Genomic DNA, 18,492 nt, shown 5'->3' with positions numbered 1-18,492 from the left:
AACCAGAAGAACACTATACACAGAAGTAGCAACATTGTGCAATGACTGGCTTGTTAGATTTAACTTTTCTAAGCAATGCAATGATTTAGGACAATTACAAAAGCCTCATGATGGAAAATGGTACCCACATTCAGAGAAAGAACTGTGGAGTCTGAATGTAGACCGAAGCATACTATTTTCTCTTTTGGTACGTATGTGTGTGTGTGTTTTCTTTCTCATGGGTTTCTGCTTTTGGTTCTGATTCTTCTTTACAACATGACTAATGTGGAAATATGTTTAATATGATCACACATGTGTAGCCTCTAACATGCCATCTTGGAGAGGGGCAGTGGAGGGAGGAGAGAAAATCTAGAACTCAGAATCTTATAAAAGTGAATGTTGGAGGGGGCGGAGCCAAGATGGCGGAGTAGAAAGACGCACATACGCTACCTCCGAACCCACTGCCCATAAAATACCTGTAAAAAAAAGAACCACCGGCGAATTCTGGAGCAGCAGAAGCCACAGAATGGAGCAGATGAGATTTGTGCTCCATAGAGCCTGAAAACCTCTCACAAAAGTCCCTCATGCCCCAGACCCGGAGCAGAGCCCAACCCTGCCTCAGTGGCACAGTGCCAAAAGGAGCGGATCTGAGCAGGCTTCAGGGACTGAATCTCCAGCAGCTGTGTGGGTCCCTCCACCCACAGGTGACAAGGGTCACTGAGAGGGTCTCTTTGGTGGGTTGAGAGGGGAGTGGGGTGCCCCCATAACTCAGGCCCCCTCGGGAGGCAGCAGCGGAGGCGGGAGCAGACCAGGGCTCCCCAAGCAAGCAGGACCCTGGATCCATTGTCGAAGGTCTCTGCATAAACCCCCTGAGGGAATGGAGCCCGTGAAATGGCCCTGCCCTGACCTGAGCACCTAAACTTAATCTCACACTGAACAGCAGCCCTGCCCCCGCCTAAAGCCCTGAGGCTGGGAAGCAGCATTTGAATCTCAGACCCCAAGTGCTGGCTGGACGGATCTGGAGGCAAGGTGGGGGTGGAGAGGACACTCAAAAGTCAAGTCACTGGCTGGGAAAATGCCCAGAAAAGAGAAAAAAAATAAGACTATAGAAGGTTACTTTCTTGGTGAACAGGCATTTCCTCCCTTCCTTTCTGATGAGGAAGAACAATGCTTACCATCAGGGAAAAACGCAAAAGTCAGGGCTTCTGTATCCCAGCCCACCCAATGGGCTCAGGCCATGGAAGAGCTCAAAAAGGATTTTGAAAATCAAGTTAGAGAGGTGAAGGAAAAACTGGGAAGAGAATTGAGTGACATGCAAGCAAAGCATGAAAAACAAGTAAACACCCTGCTAAAGGAGACCCAAAAAAATGCTGAAGAATATAACACCTTGAAAAATAGGCTAACTCAATTGGCAAAAGAGGTTCAAAAAGCCAGTGAGGAGAAGAATGCTTTCAAAAGCAGAATTAGCCAAATGGAAAAGGAGATTCAAAAGCTCACTGAAGAAAATAGTTCTTTCAAAATTAGAATGGAAGAGATGGAGGCTAATGGCTTTATGAGAAACCAAGAAATCACAAAACAAAACCAAAAGAATGAAAAAATGGATGATAATGTGAAATATCTCATTGGAAAAACAACTGACCTGGAGAATAGATCCAGGAGAGACAATTTAAAAATCATGGGCCTACCTGAAAGCCATGATCAAAAAAAGAGCCTAGACATCATCTTTCACAAAATTATCAAGGAAAACTGCCCTGAGATTCTAGAACCAGAGGGCAAAATAAGTACTCAAGGAATCCACAGATCACCTCCTGAAAGAGATCCAAAAAGAGAAACTCCTAGGAACATTGTGGCCAAATTCCAGAGTTCCCAGGTCAAGGAGAAAATATTGCAAGCAGCTAGAAAGAAACAATTCAAGTATTGTGGAAATACAATCAAGAGAACACAAGATGTAGCAGCTTTCACCTTAAGGGATCGAAGGGCGTGGAATAGGATATTCCAGAAGTCAAAGGAACTAGGACTAAAACCAAGAATCACCTACCCAGCAAAACTGAGTATAATACTTCAGGGGAAAAATTGGTCTTTCAATGAAATAGAGGACTTTCAAGCATTCTTGATGAAAAGACCAGAGCTGAAAAGAAAATTTGACTTTCAAACAGAAGAATGAAGAGAAGCATGAAAAAGTAAATAGCAAAGAGAAGTCATAAGGGACTTTAGTAAAGTTGAACTGTTTACATTCCTACATGGAAAGACAATATTTTTAACTCTTGAAACTATTCAGTATCTGGGTACTGGGTGGGATTACACACACACATGCACACGCACATGCACACACACATAGAGATAGAGTGCACAAAGTGAATTGAAGAAGATGGGCTCATATCTTAAAAAAATGAAATCAAGCAGTGAGAGAGAAATATAGTGGGAGGAGAAAGGGAGAAAAGGAATGGGGCAAATTATCTCTCATAAAAGAGGCAAGCAAAAGACTTATTAGTGGAGGGATAAAGAGGGGAGGTGAGAGAAAAACATGAAGTTTACTCTCATCACATTCCACTAAAGGAAGAAATAAAATGCACACTCATTTTGGTATGAAAACCTATCTTACAGTACAGGAAAGGGGGGAAAAAGGGGATAAGCAGGGTGGGGGGGATGATGGAAGGGAGAGCATGGGGAGGAGGGAGCAATTTGAGGTCAACACTCATGGGGAGGGACAGGATCAAAAGAGAGAACAGAAGTAATGGGGGACAGGATAGGATGGAGGGAAATATAATTAGTTCTTACACAACACTACTATTATGGAAGTCATTTGCAAAACTACACAGATTTGGCATATATTGAATTGCTTGCCTTCCAAAGGGAAAGCGTGGAGAGGGAGGGAGGGCAGATTGGCAGACAGGGGCAATTAGAACGCTCGGAGTTTTGGGGTGGGGGGAGGGGACAAAAGGGGAGAAAATGTGGAACCCAAAATTTTGTGAAAATGAATGTTAAAAGTTAAATAAATAAAAAAAAGAAAAAAAAAAAGAAAAGGCTATAAGCCAAGATCAAAGTGAAAAAAAAAAAAGTGAATGTTGGAAACTAAAAATAAATAAATAAATCTTTAAAAATTGAAAAATAGTGCAGTAAAACTGACCAACATATCAATGGTCAGAAAATGTAAGCAGTATGCTGTAATATGGCATTAATTTTCACATACTGCTTACATTTTTGGAATTTGGACTATTCTGAACTTCTTTTTAATCAAAACGGTCTTCCAGTTTCTCCAATAGCTCTTGTAAAATAAGAAGTCCTTTAAAAAGTAATAAAATAAAGGAATTAGGCCAGATGACCTCTGAGGTCCCTACAACCTCTGTATGATCTGTTACTTATCCTTGCTCCCATCTTCTGTATAATGATGCAGCTTCATCACAGCATGAATTCTTAGGACACTCGTGGAACTGGGGAAACAAAGCTAGGACCTAAAGTTTTACTTTGGTAAAGGTGGGAATGGAAAATTTTTCTCCCTATTTTAGCAATAATTAAACCTCTACCAGTCTATTGACCTGATGAACAAACTAGGAAAAATTTAATCTTTACGAGACAAATAAAAAAGGCTCAATTCAACGAAGAATCAGCATATAATTTAGTGCTTCTGGTGTGTTGGTTGCTATTTTCCTTCTCCTTTTTGAATTCTACTGTTAATATAATCAGCTAGCACTCCAGAGAACTGAAGTTGCCTAATGTAGAAATTTTAGGTATTTTATATTAGGTGAAATACTCAGCTAAATGAGACAGAAACATTTTTGGTTTGAGGGGGAGAGGATCAGCTGTTATTCACATTATTTTGCTAGTGGAAACTTAAACTTAAATATCAGTCTATGCCTGTATAAAATAATCTCTCTAGTAGCACATCTGCAGCTTTAAAGACATAATATTATCACTCTGTGTCTCAATTCAAATCTAAAAAGGTTATATTCCATGGAGAAATCTTGAACCATTGCCATTTGAAGCAGGTTTAAAATTATCTGTAGTCCTAACCTTGAAAGTAGTATTTGGCTTGTGGAACTGAGGTTTCTGTTTGGATTTGTTTTTAGTCAACAATGACTTCTTTAGAAAGTTTAAATGAAAGCCTTTCATGAAAGCTAATTTGTCACACCAAAAGGAGCACTCCATACTTACTTTTCATAAGTGCAAACTTCTTTCATCTTCAAAGCATCACATGAAAATTGCTACATACCTACACAAACACTCTATCTATATTCATAGGATGCCCGATATAGAAGTAATATTTTTGCTTCTCCCTTTATAGTTTTCCTTTTGTTTGCAAATGGATTTTTGCATTAAGAACCTTGGGGGAAAGCTCAAGGTGGGAGCTAGCATAAGGTTCATAATGGAGCTGTTCTGACATGTTTCCATTTTTTAAACTGAAGAAATATCATGCAATTATGTTATTAAAATTTATTAGTTTTATCACCTGGGACAATTATCTATCCTTCAGCCTATTTAAATGGTGAACAAAAAATGTGAACACTATGGAACTCTGTGTATGTAGGGACCTCAAAGAATGTCAGCATATAGGGAAACAACTTGAGAACATTAGCCCTTGGTAATGAAAGCATGTAATCATTCACTTGGTATATGGTTTAATCATTTTGTATAAGGAAGGAGAAAATAGGCTAGTGCAACTATTTGTTTCTAAAAATAAGAATCAGCTAATCAATTTTCAGTAATGATTGGATTTATTTGCGTAATAAGCGGGCTGACAATTTATGGCTTTACGGCTAAGTCTCAACAACATTATGTGCTGCAACCACAAGCAGTTTGTTTAATATAGAATAGCCTTGAATCTCATTGATGACCAATTAATCTATTTCTCACAGAAAGCTGAAGGAAAGTCTAGAAAAATGGTGAAGCAGATTTCTTATTCTTTTTTTTAAAACAAGTTCTGAAAGTGTTCTTAGCCCATGGAGAAGGTAATTAAAGTCTAGTAAAACGTCAAAGTAGTAAACTTTAAAAAGAATTGTAAAAGATGAAAGCAGTAGCTCTAGTCAATGTGAGATCCTTGTGGCTTAAACTATCCCCAGAAAAGCACTTGAGACTTCATTTGGCCTTCAGAACACCTCTAGCTAGTTTTATTTCCTTGAAAAATCCAAAAAATAATGTGCTTGATCTTTCAGACCACAAGGAAATTGTATTACCCTTCTAAAATTTTTTCTCAGACACTTTCTTGCCAGTTTCAGAAAAAAAATGCTTTTGAAAAGCAAAACAGAATAAAGCAAAACTTTTATGGGGGAAGAGGAAAAAAGGGAGGCAAAGATACATGGGAAAATTTGGACTTTGATTCATTGTAACCCTTCTCTAGGATACAATGGAAAATGAGAGAACACAGAGAGAGGGAAAATTCCTAATAATAATGAAAATAATATTATCTTCTACTTACCTGGAATTTAAAACATGTAAAATGAAGACATGATTTCATTTGATTTTAAAAGAATATTTTAACTCCAACTATATTTTGGTGTTTTAATGATTTCACTTTAGCGTATGCTGAAGGTTATTCCTATATTAGGCCTCTTGTATGGGAAGACAGCAGGTTGTGCCTGGTACTGTGCTAAGCACTTTTACAAATTCTATCTTATTTGGTTCTCACTATAACCCTGAAAGTAGGTGCTGTTATTGTTACCATCATTCAGTTGAGGAAACTGGGAAAGGTCACACAACTTAGGTCTTCCAGTACTCTCTCCTTTATGTCACCTACCTACCAATTATGCCATTTATGGTCATAATGTTGGTAGGAAATGTAATGTGTTTGAAGGTGATAAGTTTTGGAGTTCTCAGAGTAAAGCTAACTGGTACAATTTTGTTATAGTTTTATTTCTGTGACAATTAATTTAAACCATTATTCAAATAAGTTCATTTCTCCATTTATTAAGCACTTATTTAAATGCATGGTATGGGCTGTTCTTACAATCCAACGCTTTATTTGTAATATTAGTTCATTCACAGAATCATGTAGCGTATTTGCATTTGGCATGGTATGTAGTTTATGTTCGCTGTCCTACCCTAGGGTATTTTGGTTGACCTTGGTTGGTTGGTTGGTTGGATGGTTGGTTCATGCTTGGTTCAACAAGATGTAGACTTGAAGAGAGCTTGCAATGGATTCCATTTCTCTCATCACATTAGGGTTGTCATATTCATGTGCCGTAATGTCATGATAGAAAAGGGATCCATGTATTAATTACTGGGAGTGGTAGTAGGAACAATCTTTAGTAAAATTCCTGCATATAGGATAGGCCAGTTTTCCTAGAAAGAAAGGAAGGCATAGGAAAAGAAAGGAAGAAATAAAGAAAAAAAAGAAAGGAAGAGAGGAAGAAAGAAATAAAGGAATGGAGGAATACAGAAAAAGATGGAAGGAAGCACAAAAGGAAAAAAGGAAGAAAGAAAACCTATCCTTGATCCTTTATTGGTGTAGGGGACTAAGGCTTGAATTGTGGATGTAGCTTCTTGCTCACCTCAGTACAAAAAAGGTCAGGGGATATTTGGCTTTGACACCTTCTTCTGCTTCTGAGTAAGCATGCCAGACTGTAGAAACATGGAGGCAAAAGAGTTGGGTCCAATAGTCTGTCTATACTATTGTTCAATGAAATTCAAGCCATGTGCATCATTTCCTGCCAGAACTATCAGATGAACAATCAGATCAGCTAGTGTCAGTGCTGACCTAGAATAGAAGGTAACCACCAGAACGTACTGTTTCCTTTAACCTAACACAGTCAATAAATATTTCTGAAGTACCTGCCGTATGCTGGGGGGTACGTGGGCTGCTCAAGGAGGACTAGCACCTTTGGTGGAAGGGCTTGCTGAGCCCTTTCCAGAGCAGCTCGTCCACCTCTGGTTTCCACCTGATCCACTCAGCTCTTACCTGTGTCTCCAAGAAGCTGTAGCACTGTAGCATATGCAGCAGTCACACTTTTGTAAAATCATCTCAGCAAATGGGCTAAACCAGGTTGAGAGTAACCAATAGACATCAGCAAATGAAAACTTTTGATAGAATAGGAGGAAAGAACAGTCTGTTCCAACAGCCATGAAGATGGATGAAGTAGGCACTGTGGTGCCTGTAGAGCTTGGTCAGACATTGAAGATACCAAGGTCACCCTCTGCAGCCTGAGTTATCACCAACCATCTTGACTTTTGTCCTGCCACTCAACTTTGACGATTCTGAAAAAGAAAGTAAGGCTGATGATTTTGTGCATCTCTGGCTCACTTAAATTTAATTCATCTGCAAGTCAAGACATCTCCAACAATGTCACTGGTCATCTTTGAAAACGAAAGACCAACAACAACTATATTCTGGGCAGTATACCAAATACTGGGGATATGAAGAAAGGTGTAAGAAAGTCCCAGACCTCAAAGAGGTCACCACCTAAGGGAAATACATTACATCAAGCTGAAAAGGAGAGGGAGGGTAAAAATAGTCAGGAGAAATGATCTGAGGAGGTGTGAGTTATATAATTGATTTCATTGCACAGAATGACATATTTCTGGAAATCATGAATGATGAGATGAATTCCCTGAATTCTTTCCTTAAATGGTGGAAGGTCAAAGAGAAGCTCTCCAGTGTCCAAACTATACCCTGTCTAACCAGATGGAGGGAAGAACCCCAGGAACATATGGGACTGAGGAGGTGTGGGCCACTTCATACTGCTGTTAGAGACAGCAGGAGACCACTTCTACTAATTCATTATGAGTTCACTATATTCCTCTCCCATGATTTTGGGCTGGAAGTACACCATTAGGTATATTGATAATTAAACTAGTTATGACTTAACCAAACCAACTAATATTTGTTAGCTGCCTTTGACATTGTGAACTTAAATAGAAATTTATTTCCATCATAGAGCACCACAGAGAAGCAATATTGCATAGCAATTACAATCCAAGTATGATCTTAGATTCAGAAAGATCTGGGTGCAGGTTCTGCCTCTGACACAAATCAGCTGTATGAATATGAGCATGCTAATCAACTTCTTAGCAGCCTAGGCCAGATATGTCAAACATGGATAGAACACAGGTAATGTTAATATGTGGTTTTCTAAGTCAATATGTGGCTGGACAGATCCTTATGCATACTTTTGTGGCCCTCATTTCTATTTGACACCTAAGTAACTCCTTAAGAAAAACAGATTAGAGATAAGTTGCTGACTTGCAAACTTATATAGATCCTAAGTTTCTACACCATGCTGCACTGATGAATCAGCATGTCTAGACAAGACAACAACATTAAAAAAAAAGTTATGGTGGCTCGCTTCTGAATTGGGTATTAATTTTATATTTAAAATACTATGATTTTGGACTGATAGCCTAGGTCCATCATTTTCTCTGTCACCTTATTTCTTGTTTCTTGGATGAGCCCTCACAAAAAGGTGAGTTCTCATTCCAGCTGTAGACTGTTGAAACTACCATCACACCACCTACTTTGTCTCTATTTCTCCAGTGGACTGGAGGAAATGCTAGGAAATATTTTCTTAGTGCTTGGAAGTTTGGAAAGCACTGTACATAGATTACTTCAACTGAGACTCAGAACCCTGTTATCATCCCCTTTTGACAGATAAGGAAAAGGGAACTCAAAGAAGCTCAGTAACAGCACAACATACACATACAGGATTTGAGTTCATTAACGTCCCCCATCTCATTGGTTATACATAAATGATGAGAGAGAAGATGAAGATATGGGCAACAAAGGCAGAGAGAAGATAGAATTGTGCTCCACTGAAACCTTTGCTTCCTCCTCAAATCAAAAGGAAACTCAAAATGTCTGCAACACCTTTTGATACTTCCACCTACTGCTCCAGGAGGCAAAGGAAAGTAGCATTCAACTTCTTACTTTAGAGATTTGGAAGTTCTACAGGAAATGCTCTCAGGAAGAGAACAGAGAGCAATGGTATCTAGGTAGTATCAACAGCAGATTTTGAGTATGTCTGGAATAACAGGTTAGAGGATCACTGCCCTTGAAGGAGCCATTGGTCACAGAAGCAAGAGAAAGATTATAATAATCCTATAGAATAGGAACTATTCCAATTTAGAATGCATAATGGGGACAAAATAATTCAATTATTATGTCACTGAGCTATTTACCTATGACAGGGGGATATTTTATCATAACCAGGAAAATAAGAATTTGAGCATGTGGGCCTAACTAAACAAATTGGTAAACATCAGTAACACTTTTGGGGGCAAGGATCTTAGAAGGGGGGAAATCATAGTATTCAGAGGGACGTTGAGCCAATAAGAGCCAGTATGGTGGCTCTGCTACCATACCAGATTAAAACCAAAGAAATTTCTTTGCTCATGGGCAAGTCAATCTTAAGGCATAAATTTATGGAAAGCAAAATCACTGTTAATTGTCATATAAATTTATTACAAGTGTCTAATAACATAAGAATACAAATACAAATAAAAGAAGCTGTAGAAGGTTGTACTGGTTTTCTCAGCCAAGGCCATCTCTTTTGTCCCTCTTTCATCTTATTCCAAGTTATACTGAGGGACTATTGCCAAAGAAAGAGATTGTCATTTAAACCTTGAAAGAAAAATTCTATTCTTTCATAGTCTTTTATTGAATGTAATTTTATTGCATTATGGTCAGAAAACATACATTTAATATTTCTGATTTTCTGCATTTGTTTGTGAGGTTTTTAATTTGCTAATACGTGATCCATTTTTGTGGAAATGCCATGCATAGTTGAGGAAAAGATAAACTTCTTTCCTTTCCCATTGAATTTTTTTCCCATTCACCCTTTTCTAGTAGTTTATCATATCTCACTTTTCTAAAATTCTATTCATCGCCCTAATTTATTTCTTATTTATTTTGTGGTTAGATTTATCTAGGTCTCAGAGAGGTAAATTGAAGTCTCACACTAGTAAATTTTAATTTTTCCTTCTCTAACTCATTTAATTCTTCCTTCAAGAATTTGAAAACTACATGCCACTTAGTGCATATTTAATATTATTAGTTCCTTGTCTATGATTTATTGCTGTATGGTCATATCAGTTGTGTCTAACTCTTTGTGACCCCATTTGGGACTTTCTTGGCAACTCATGTACATCTTATATCCAGCTATTAATTCTCTTTTCATAATTTTCTTCTAGAAGTCTAATTGTCCCTACCATTTTTCCTTTATTCCTACTTGATTTCTGAAATAATATTTTGTTCTTTAAAAAAAATTCCTTGACTTCAGCTCGGTGAGCCACGATGGAGGGTTAAGCAATAGGCTCCTCTCACTCTCCTTGTGACCTCTAAAGATCCAGAAAATATCACTGGAGGAAAATTCCGGAAACAGTGGAGCTAGCAGAAAAATGGAGTGGAGCACTCTGTTAGCCTGGGAGACTCGAGGGGTCAGCAAGAAAGGTCCCTTTCACTCTGGTGGAAGGGGAGCACATTTCAGTACCAGAGGCATCCCAGAAAGTCAGCAGCAGGTCCCACCTGAACAAATCAGTGGAGATCCTGAGGCCCAAGGTGGTGGAGGAGGCAAGCATCAACACCATGACCCCAACAACATGACCCCCTCACTGTGCGTCTTGGCATAGCTAAGATCAAGGAACCACCATATGGTTTAGGACCAGGCACCCCCAGCAGCTTCACATACTTCAGCAGAGCTGTGGGAGGGCAGGTGGACTCCATCAGCTGAAACCTCATGTGCTTCAGTGCAGACCTGTCTGAAAAGGTGTGCTTCAACTGCCGGACATCCACGTGCTTCAGTATAGCCATGATGACCTGTTGTACAGAGGCTAGATCCCCCACCCCCACCCCATGAGCTTCAGTGTAGCCCTGGGGAAATGCAGAAAAAACCTATGTCTCATCAGCACCCACAAGACACCACCACTAGGACCCAAGTTCAGCATCAGGTAAACTGCTAGACCCACACAGCCTCTAGATGCCAGTACTGGAGGCTACAGCAGCCAGTGACTAGTCCCTTGGCCCCCAGAACAAGAATCTTGGGACTGTAACCCCTGTGCTCCAGCAAGAGAGGTCAACTTGAAAAACCAGGAATTAGGCAAACATCATAAGCAAAAAAAGGAAAAATGGACACTGATTATAGATTTTTTCATTTAATTTTTTAATATAATTATTTTCAGTTTTCAACATTCACTTCCACAAGATTTTGAATTTCAGATTTTCTCCCCTTCTTTCCTCTCATCTCACTTGTACCCCAACTATGCCTTGGCCCAATCTTCCCTCCTTTATATCACCCCCCCATCTCCTGACCCCCTCCCCTCTCTTTTCCTGTAGGGCAAGATAGATTTCTATACTCCATTACCTATACATCTTATTTCCCAGCTGCATGCAAAAAACAATTTTTAACATTCATTTTTAAAGCTTTGAGTTTCACATTCTTTCCCTTTCTCTCTTGCCACCCACCCTCATTGAGAAAGCAAGCAATTTAATAGCATCATACATGTGTAGCCATGCAAAACACTTCCATAGCAGTCATGTTTCCCTCTATACTGTCCTGCCCTCCATTTATTCCATTCTCTCCCTTGGCTTGTCCCTCAACAATAGTGTTTGCTTCTGTTTACCCTTTCCCCCAATCTGCTATCCATTCAATTATCCTCCCCCTCCTATCCCATTCCCCCTGCCTTTTTGCAAGGTAAGATAGATTTGCATACCCAACTGAGTGTGTGTTATCACCTCCTTAAGCCAAATTTGATGACAGCAAGGCTCACTTATTCCCTCTCATTGACCCCCTCTTCCCCTCCATTGTAAAAGCTCTTTCTTTCCTCTTTTAGTGAGACAATGTACTACATTCTATCTCTCCCTTTTTTTTCTCCCAGTATACTTCTCTCAACACTTAGTTATATTTTTAGGTATCTTCCTTTCATATTTGGCTCATCCTATGCTCACTCTTTCTCTCTTTCTCTCTCCCTCTCTCTCTCCATGCACACACATATACATATATATATTCACACATATATATATATACACATATATACAAATATACCTACACATATATAATATACACATACATACATATATACACACAAACACACACATGTGTGTATGTATACATGTATGTATGTATGTATGTATGTATTCTCTCTAACTACCCTAATACTGAGAAAGGTCTCATGACTTACAAATATCATCTTTCCATGTAGGAATGTAAGCAGTTCAACTTTAATGAGTCCCTTATGGCTACTCTTTCCTGTCTACTTTTTCCTATTTCTCTCAATTCTCATATTTGAAAGCCAAATTTTCTATTCACCTCTTGTCTTTTCAACAAGAATGCTTGTAAGTCCTCTATTTCATTAGAACTCTATTTCATTGTCCCTCTAAAATATTACACTCAGTTTTGCTGGGTAGGTGATTCTTGGTTTTAATCCTAGCTCCTTTGATTTCTGGAAGATCATATTCTAATACCTGTGATCCCTGAGCGTAGAAGGTGCTAAATCCTTTGTTGTCCTAATTGTGTTTCCATAATACTTGATTTTTTTTCGTGGCTACTGGTAATATTTTCTACTTGATCTGGGAACTCTGGTATTTGGCTACAATATTCCTAGGAGTTTTCCTTTTGGGATCTCTTTCAAGAGGTGATCAGTGGATTTTTTCCATTTCTAATTTACCCTCTGGTTGTAGAATATCTTGGCAGTTTTCCTTGATAATTTCTTGAAAGATGATAGTCTCTTTTTTGATCATAGTTTTCAGGTACAGCAGTACTTTTAAAATTGTCTCTCTTGGATCTATTTTCCAGATATTTCTAATAAGATATTTCACATTATCTTCTGTTTTTACATTCTTTTAGTTTTGTTTTATAATTTCTTGATTTCTCATAAAGTCATTAGTTTTCATTTGTTCATTCTAATTTTTTAAGGAATTATTTTCTTCAATGAGCTCTTGAATCTCCTTTTTCATTTGGCCAATTCTGCTTTTTAAGGTATTCTTCTTCTCATTGCCTTTTTGGATCTCTTTTACCATTTGGGTTATTCTATTTTTAAGGTGTTATTTTCTACAGCATTTTTTGGGTCTCCTTTAGGAAGCTATTGACTCATTTTTCATGATTTTCTTGCATTGCTCTCATTTCTCTTCCCAACTTTTCCTCTACTTCTCTTAGTTTTTTTTCAAAATCTTTTTTTTTTGAGCTCCTCCATGGCTGAGATCATTTTATATTTTTCTTGGAGTCTTTGGATGTAGAAGCCTTGACCTTGCTGTCTTTTTCCAGTTGTATGCTTTAATCTTCCTCATCATAAGAAAATACCTTTTCACCAAGAAAGAAACTTCTAAAGTTTTATTTTCCCCTTCTTTGGTCATTTTCTCAGTCAATTATTTGACTTTTGAGCTCTTTTGCTAAGTGGAGGTTATACTGCCCCAAGTTTCAGGGGTTTTGTGAAACTGTTTTCAGGATGATCTCTAGGGACCTGTAAATTCTCAGTTCCTTCAATGTGGTAGGATCAAAGGAGAAGTGTTTACCACTCTCCTCTCCTACCTTCTGGTCTATGCACAACTATAAGCACTCTTTTCTGCCCTGGAACTTTAAGTAGGATTCCCTCTCTGCAGCTACTACCAGCTCTGCCAAGCCAGCACTCTTCCTTGCCCCCTCATAGATTCTTTCAATGGGAATAGGGAAAATCAAAACACAAATTCAGAAGAGTAAAACATTGTCAATATATGCATATCTGAAACCTCAAAGTGGAATACGAACTGGTCTCAAGCCCCAAAAGCCATCTTAGAAGAGCTCAAGAAGAATTTTAAAAGTCAAATGAGAGTGGTATAAGAAAATATTGAAAAATGAAAGGTATGCAAGAGAGAGTCAACCAAGACTTGGAAAAGGAAGGACAAAAATTGACTGTTGGAAAATGATTCTTTAAAACATAAAATTGGCCAAATGGGAAAAAAAAGTATAATGAAGAAAACAGCTACTTAAAAATTAGAATTGGTCAAATGGAAAAGGAGGTAAAAGGCTAAATGAAGAAAGCAATTCATTAAAAATTAGAATTGGGCAAGTTGAAGCTAATGACTCTAATGAGACATCAAGAATTAGTAAAACAAAATCAATAAAATGAAAAAATAGAAGGACAATGTAAAATACCTCATTGGAAAAATAACTAACCTAGAAAATAGATTCAGGAGAGGTTATTTAAAAATTATTGGTCAACCTGAAAGCCATGATAAAAAAAAGAGCCTGGACAGCATCTTTCAAGAAATTATCAAGGAAAAATGCCCTGAGGTGCTATTAGCAGAGGGTAAAATAATCGTTAAAAGAATCCACTGATCACCTCCTGAAAGAAATAACAAAAAAAAAAAAAATGCCAAGGAGTACTGTGGCCAAATTCCAGAATTATCTGTTTAAGGAGAAAATATTGTAAGTAGCCAGAAAGAAACAATTCAAATATCATGGAGGCACATTCAGGATTATGCAGAAATTTGCAACTTCTACATTAAAAGATCAGAGGGCTTGGAATATGATATTCCACAAGGCAAAGGTGTTCATATTACCACCAAGAAATAGTTACTCAGCAAAACTGATCATAGTCTTTCAGGGGAGGAGATTGACATTTAGTGAAATTGGAGACTTCCAAATTTTCCTGATGAAAAATCCAAAGCTGAAGAGAAAATTAAATCTCAAATAAAAATTTAAGAGAAGTATAAAAAAGTAAACATTAAACCCATCCTTTTCAGACCATGATGCAATAAAATTATATGTAATAAAGTACCATGAAAAGATCAACTAAAATTAATTCTGAACTAAATAATCTAATCCTAAATAATTGGTGAGTCAAATAACAAATCATAGAAACAATCAATAACTTCAACCAAGAGAATGACAATAGTGAGAAAATTTAGTAAAACTGATATCATGCAACCAACATAGTTCTCAGGGGAAATTTTATATTTCTCAATGTTTACATGAATAAAATAGAGAAAGAGGAGATCAATGAATTGTGCATGAAACTAAAAAAAGCTAGAAAAAGAACAAATTAAGTACCTCCAGTTAAATATCAAATTAGGAATTCTGAAAACCAAAGGAGAGATTAGTAAAAGTGAAAATAAAGAAAAGTATTAAACTAATAAATAAAACTAAGTGTCGGTTTTATGAAAAAAATTCAAGTAGATAAACCTTTGGTTAGTTTGTTTAAAAAAGAAAGAAGAAAATAAAATTACCAGTATCAAAAATGAAAAAGGTAAGTTCACCAATAAAAAGAAAATTAAAACAATAATTAGGACTTATTCCCAACTTTATGCCAATAAATTTGACACTCTTAATGAAATGGATGAATATTAACAAAAATATAAATTGCCAAGATTGAGAGAAGAAGAAATAAAATACTTAACCCCATTTCAGAAAAATAAATTTAACAAGACATCAGTGCACTCCCTAAGAAAAAAAATCTTGAGGGCTAGATGGCTTGACAAGTGAATTCAATCAAACATTTAAAGAACTATTAATTTCAATTCTACATAAACTATTTGGGAAGATAGGCAAAGAAGGAATACTACCAGTTACTTTTCATGATACAAATATAGTACTGATGGCCAAACTGGGAAGAGACAGAGAGAAGAAATTGTAGACCAATTTCTCCAATGAATACAGATGAAAAATTTTAATTAAAATATAAGCAAAGAGATTATAGTAACTTATCATGAGGATATCATACTATGAGCTGGTAGGATTTATATAAGGAATGCAGGAATAATGTTCAATATTAGAAAACTCAGCATAATTAACCATATCACCAATAAAACTAATAAAAATCATGTGATTTTCTCAATGGAAAAAGTTTTTGCCAAAACATAGTATCCATTCTTATTAAAAACACTAAACATATTCCTATTAAAAACACTGGCACAAAAGGAATCTTTTTAAAAAGTAAATAGCATGTATCTAAAACCACCAGTAAACATTATATGTAATGGAGATAAACTAGGAATATTTCCAATATTTCTGATCAGAAAGATCAGAACTTCCCTTACAACAACTCATTAAATATTGTACTAGAAATGTTGGCTTTAACAATAAGAAAAAAGAAATTGAAAGAATCAGAATAAGCAAAGAAGACACAAAGCTACCCATCTTTGCTGATAATATGAGGGTATACTGAAAGAATCCCAGAGAATCAAATAAAAATCTACTCAGAATAATAAACAACTTCAGCAGGATATAAAATAAATCCACATAAATTATCTGCATATATATATTACACACCAACCCAAAAGGAACCGATAGAAAGATAAATTCCTTTTAAAGTTACTATAGATGATATAAAATATTTCAGGGGTCTTCTTGCCAAAACAAAGCTAGAAACTATATGACCACAATTACAAAACACTTTTCACACAAATAAAGTCAGGTCTAACAACTGGAAAACTATCAGTTGCTCATGGGTAGACCCAACTAGTAAAATAAAAGTGACAGTTTTATCTGAATTAATTTACTTAATTAGTGTCATACTAGGCAAACTACCAAAAATTATTTTATACAGCTAGAAAAAATAAAAAAATCTATCCAAAATAACAAAAAGTCCAGAATACCAAGGGAGTTAACAAAAAGAAATGCAAGGTAAAGTGGCCTACCTGTACCACATCTTAAATTGTATTATAAAACAGTAATCATCAGAACTAGTTGGCACTGTCTAAGAAATATTGGAGTGGATCAGTTGAATAGGTCAGGTACAAAAAGACACTGTAGTCAATGGCTATAGTAATCTACTTCTTGATAAACCCAAAGACTCCAGCTTCTGGGATAAGAGTTTATTATTTAACAAATACTGCTGGGACAATTGGAAAATAGTATAGCAACTAGGAATAGAACAATATCTTACACCGTATAGCAAGATAAGGTCACAATGGCTATGTGATTTAGATCTAAAGGATGAAATAACAAGCAAATTAGAAAAGCAAGAAATAGTTTACCTGTCAGACCTATGGAGAGTGGATGAATTTATGAAACAACAAGAGAGGGAGAATATTATGAAATGCAAAATGCTAATTTTGATTGCATTAAATAGCAAAGTTTTTGCACAAAGCCAAACAAACAAGATTAGAAGGGAAATTGAAAGCTGGGATACAATTTTTATAGCCAATGTCTCTGATAAAAGTCTCATTTTTAAAATATATAGAGAACTGAGTCAAATTTATAAGGATATAAGTCATTCCCCAATTGAGAAATGCTCAAAGATATGAACAGGCATCTTTCAGAGGAAGAAGTTAAAGCTATTCATAATCATATGATAAAGTGCTCTAGATCAGTGTTGATGAGAGAAATGCAAATCAAAACAAATCTGAGATACTACCTCATATCTATCAGATTGGCTAACTTGGCAAAACAGGAAAATGATAAGTGCTGGAGACGTGGGAAAATTAGAAAACTAGTGCATTGTTGATGGAGTCGTGAACTGATCCAACCATTCTGGAAAACGATTTGGAACTATGCCCAAAGAGCTATAAAATGTGCATACGCTTTGACCCAGAAATATCACTTCTAGGGCTGTATCCCGAAGAAAAATAAATACAGGAAAATCCCCCACATGTACAAAAATGTTTATAGCAGCTCTTTTTTTTTTTTTGGTGGCTAAGAATTTTAATTTGAGGGGATGCTCATCAATTGCAGAATGACTGAACAAGTTGTAGTAAATGAATGTGATGGAATACTATATATATATATATATATTATTGCACAAGATATTTCTTGCACAAGAAATGGTGAGTAGGCAGACTTCAGAAAAACCTGGAAAGACTTGCATGAACTGATGCTAAGTGAAAAACAGTAGAACACTGTACACAGTAACAGCCACATTGTGTGATGACTAACTTTGATAGACATAGCTCTTCTCAGCAATGCAAGGACCTAAGGCAACTCCAAAATATTCGTGATGGAAAATGCTATCCACACACCAAAAAAGAACTATAGAGTCTGAATGCATAATGAAGCATTATATTTGCTCTCTAATTTTTGTTGTTTCTTCTTTCTTGTGGTTTCTCCCATTGGTTCAAATTCTTCTTTACAATATGACTATGTGCAAATATGTTTAATAAAAAATATGCATAGTCTATGTCAGATCGCACACTGTCTTAGGAAGCAGAAGGAGGGTGAGAAAATTTAAAAATCAAATTCTTATGAAGTCTATGTTGAAAACTGAAAAATAATTTTAAAAAATTTAAATCTCTTTCTTGAACTCTTCTAGGAATTCTTGTTTGACTTGTGTCCACTTTGCATTTTTCTTTGAGGCTTTTCTTTGAAATGTTTTCATGTCATTGTCTTCTGTGTTTTTGCCTTGAGCTTCCTGATTACCATAATAGATTTTATGGTCAAATTCTTTGCAGTTCATGTGTCTGATTAAAACAATTTTTTAATCCATCTTTCTCTGTGTCTTAGGACCATTAAACTTTTTGTCACTCCCACCATGATTATCATTCCTTTCATTCCTCAATTTTTTCTTGAACTATCAACTGTTCTCATTAAAACTTTGGTCAACCTAAGTCCACAGTATCTTCTCTCCTTAAATTCCTTGCCCCCTTGTTCTATCTGTATGTTTCTCTTTCCAGGGTTCAAC

At 36.6% G+C, this 18,492-nt stretch overlaps 1 long non-coding RNA gene across 2 annotated transcripts in view; it reads left to right on the top strand.

Annotated features, from left to right (window-relative positions):
* The window catches only part of LOC140511041 (uncharacterized), a 120,166-nt gene that overhangs the window by 29,784 nt on the left and 71,890 nt on the right, over positions 1 to 18,492 (top strand). The gene's annotated exons all lie outside the window — the stretch shown is intronic.

This window comes from Notamacropus eugenii, chromosome 6 (assembly GCF_028372415.1).
Source record: "Notamacropus eugenii isolate mMacEug1 chromosome 6, mMacEug1.pri_v2, whole genome shotgun sequence".
Lineage (NCBI taxonomy): Eukaryota > Metazoa > Chordata > Mammalia > Diprotodontia > Macropodidae > Notamacropus > Notamacropus eugenii.
This window is presented reverse-complemented; position numbering and strand designations above follow the sequence as displayed.